This window comes from Pteropus medius, unplaced genomic scaffold (assembly GCF_902729225.1).
Source record: "Pteropus medius unplaced genomic scaffold, Ma_sr-lr_union100, whole genome shotgun sequence".
Lineage (NCBI taxonomy): Eukaryota > Metazoa > Chordata > Mammalia > Chiroptera > Pteropodidae > Pteropus > Pteropus medius.
The window spans coordinates 34,206,047-34,210,443 of record NW_024351730.1 but is presented as its reverse complement, the minus strand read 5'-3'; the positions used below and the strand labels follow the sequence as shown (position 1 = coordinate 34,210,443).

Below are 4,397 nucleotides of genomic sequence, written 5' to 3'. Positions count from 1 at the left end.
TAGAACTAGAATCTAGCCTTTTAACTCTGCGGGACAGCTAGACTCCATCAGAGTCCCCATAAATCACATGAAGGGAGAGGTGGAAGGAAATACAGGAAATGGCTTTCAGAGTGGGCAAGAATTAGATTCAGCTACTTTAAGCTACAAAGTGGGAGCAGAATATTTCAGCTTTGACACAAAATACAACACCCAGAGGATGAAGAAATAAAATGAGATTGAGTTGATGCATGTCAGAAATAGCCTAGAGTACTTGTTTTTAATATATATATATATATATATATATATATATATATTTGCTTCTATGTTTAATAGCATTTATTTGATGCTGAATTTACTCCAGAGCCATACGTTGTGTCTTCGTTTTCCTCTGGGATACCTTTTTCTCCTGTGCAACCTCCTCTTCTAGTTTAAGAACAATCTGCTGTTTTTCAGTGAGGATCATCTCAGTGTGGCAGGGAGAGCTCAGGTAGGGTTCATCCTCCCAGGAATTCTGTCAATTCTACGCTGCATCTGGGGAGCTTTGTTCACCTGCCTGTGCTCAATGACCAGAGAATCTACATCTGAACCCTTAAGTTCAGCATCACTCTCTGCATTTTTAAGCATGTGCAGCAAAAATTCAGGACTCTTTTAGGGCCACTGACCCTGTGTCAAGCCCCACTGTTTGGCCTGGGCACACCTACCAATTCCACCACTGTAACAACAGAATGGCACACTTCACCTCTGTAAACTGAAGTCCTTCAGATATTCAGGGGCTTTTCAGATATGCATACCCTTGATGGCCTGGGCAGTTTCTCAAGTGTTCTTAAAGTGAACACAAAAATTTGAACCTCTTGTTTTGCATGATTTTGTGGGGTTTTCTGGGTCAAGTGAATAGCGAACCATTTTCAGAGGTCTCCTCAGACCACTTATGGGAAGAGCTCATTTTTAATATTTATACCCTGAAGGCATTCTTGAAATAATTTTAAAGTCTCAGGGAATTCCTATATAAATATTCTCATATCTACAAATCACAGAATGTTAATGTAAATTAGAGATATAATAATCCAATAACAATTGTTAATAATTGTCACAGAAGAAGAGAATGACCGTTTTCTGTCAATATGGTAAATAACTTGTTTACCTAAAAATAAAAGGTGAAAGTGAGAGGCAACAAGCATTTATTTGAGATTTAAAAAAAAAATGAACATATTTTGGGAAGTACTGATGCAGGCAGAAACCCACATAGTGTTCCAATTAGGAGACAAAGGCAAGTGGTATTTATGAAAAAGGGAAAGGAACAATTATGTCAATTATCTATTGGTTCAGATAAGCTAACGTAGTGATGCTAATTCTAAACAATGTTTTTAACTTTCAGTCCAGTATTCACAATATCAGCTTTCTTGTTTTCCTTGCAAACACTTCTTTGGGATACGATATTGCTTTAGGCCCAATCCAAAGGTTATTTTTCCCTGCTTTGACATTCCAGACATGAGGAATAAGACGTGCAAGGCAGTTCCTCTGAGATGGCAGCCCCAACCCCATTTAAAAGTGGCTCCATTTATGTTTACAAACTTATTAGACTAGTCTTTGTGTGTGGTTCTCTTCTCCCACAAAAGACACCAAGTCTAACATTAGTTAGTAGTGTTAGACAGAGAAAATTTAGCTTTCCTTTTTACTTCCCGCTTGTTTTTTTTAACCATCTCTAGTGTATTAGTCCAAGTCTTCCAAGACACCTTGACAGCATTAGGGAAACACCTTTGAGAGAAAATGGAGAAGGAGACTGGGAAGACTGGGGAAGCCATCAGACTACAAAGCGTGTGTGACCCTGTGTGAAGGAGAGAGGAGGGAAGGTTGGGTGGCAGTGGTCTAGATTCCCATAAGTCTGCAGAATGGTCAGGGTGTCTTTGAGCCAAAGTTGACCATCAGAGGGGTCTGACGACATCGAAGTATGGGCCCGCTTCAGTATTCCTGCTGCACTCTATCACCAGCTGGGAGCAATTCATAGGAAGTCTGGTCTTAGCACCAACAAAATGATAGAGTTCAGAGCATAGCAGCTGGGCTCTTGGCCAGTTAAGTTCCCCGTAGCTGGAGATCTTCAAGGCACATTCTCAAGACCACCGCCCCTAAGGCCTAAATGTTTATCATAAATGTCTGCCCTCCAAATAGCTAATAAGGTAAGCTATGTATTTTCCTCTATTTAAAATTAAAATGACTTCTTACTCAAACTTCCTTGAAAAAAGAAGTTAGGCTTAGCTTATCTTTCTTGAAATTAATATCTTACACAGTTCCCTCTTATAAGTTATAAATATACATATATAGCAAACATAAAAAATTTCTGTTAAATAGCTGGTTTAGGCCCCAAAAAAAACGTGATTTGCTTTTCTAAAGCTGGGCTTGGTTGATTTAATTTAAATAAAAGTTATAAATTGATTTAGTTAATGTTATTTACAACATGAAAATTATTGACAATGCAATTAGTACTGCTACTAAACCATAGCCAACAAAATGTGAATAAAAGCATACCTTAAGATAGATTTTTACATAAAGCTTTGAAAAAGTCATTTCCTTTCTGAGTAACATAATCAGACTAACATAGTCCTATAAGTCTAGCAGTTGTGAAATTACTATACATAAATGTCAGCTTTTTAAAATCTCTCATATACTTATTTATCCATAAAAAAGGTTATTTTTGAAACTAGAAATAAAGAATAAATAACTAGAAACTTGTACTTGTTTTCTGCACAATTACCCATTTCTGGATCAAACTTGAGATAAGCACATATGGATTTTATTTTCAACCAAAATTAGATAATTTTCATCTTTGCACATAATAATTGTTAAACAAGTCAAAGCTTGCCCACTTTTGTAATGATTGGAAAACCGCAATGAAATGTTTGCTGCTTTCCTATGAATGGCAGGATATTCTTCCTTCGCAGAAATGCAGAACTTGATGGGGGACAGATTAGTAAAGCTCACCTTGACTGCAAGATCAAATTGAAGCTCACAAATTCCTTGTTCTTCTCTCAAAGTCAGATTCTAAGACTGAGCTGAAGATTTAAAGGGCCTCCCATCCCTGTGTTAAAAGAAAGAGAGAATACTGTTCCGTTGTGTTCTGTAGGGTTTCTAGCTGTTTTCAATAAAGCTTAAGTCCTGATAATATTCTTCTTCACTCTCAAGCCCAAGCAGCAGTGGGAAAGTCTCGAGATTTTCTATTGTAATATAATTTGTCTAAAAATTCAGATTCTTATAAATTGAAGAATCTTGTCACTTGATGTCAAACTAGTTTCTCCATTATCTTGAGAATACTTGTTCAACTGGTTCATGTAATGAAAAATGCCTGCTAAGTACCTAGTTACTGCAGCCTTCTTCAAAACACTACAAAATCAGGCCTGCTGCTTCTTAAAAACACTCCTGTAATTCGCCTTTTAGCTAAAACACACAGTTGCAAACTCTTCTTCTGTTTAGCTACAAGATTTCTATATATAATAGGGGGATTATGTGGTCCTCAACCAAATGATAACACAATTTTAAAACATTCTGGAATGAACTGGTCTTTATTTAATCAAGTCAACCATTTTGTAGCATCATCTAAATTTTTTTCATTTCATCTGTAGGAGTTTTTGACATTAGTACTTCTCTCTAAAGAAAGCCAATAATTTTATATTCAAGAAGCTCAAACAACCCAAGCACAGGAAACATGAAGAAAATTTTATCAAGGCACACTATCAAAACTCTCTAAACTTGCAATAAAGATAAGATCCTAGCATCCAGAGAAAAAAGCTTGTTACATACACAAGAATGAAGGTGAGGATGACATCAGATCTCTCATCAAAAATATGTCAACTGAAAAGACAGGAGAGCAAACTCTTTAAAGTAGTGAAAGAAAAAACTATCATACTATAGCTTCCCAAATATCTTTCAAAAATGAAGGAAAAACACTTTCAGACATATGATTTCATCAGCAATATCATCAACAACAGGCCCACCTTACAAGAAATAATAAAGGATGTTCTTTGGTCAGAACGAAAATTATTCTAGATGGAAATTTAAACCTACACAAAGAAATAAAATATTAAAAATGATAACTCCGTGGTTAAACACATAAGATTTTTTCTTTAAATTTCTTACTATCTATAACTAAACAAAACTAAACAAAATTACAATGTAGCAAGTGGTTTATAACATACATGAAAGTAAAACATATTACAACACTAGTGCAAAGTAGGAAAGGGGAAAGGGAAGTGAACCACTGAAATGTTCTTATACTATTTGTGAAGTGGTGTAATATCATTTTAAGATTCACTGTGGTAATTTAAAAATATATAGCATATACCCTAAAGCAACAACCAAAGTAAAAAACAAGAGTTACAGCTAATAAGCAACCAATGAGATAAAACAGATTAAGAATATATCTAATC

General features: G+C 35.5%; 1 pseudogene; it reads right to left on the bottom strand.

Moving 5' to 3' along the window:
• Positions 1–331: 331 nt before the first annotated feature.
• LOC120587976 (60S ribosomal protein L17-like) lies at positions 332–882 on the bottom strand (annotated as a pseudogene).
• Between the last annotated feature and the right edge of the window lie 3,515 nt (positions 883–4,397).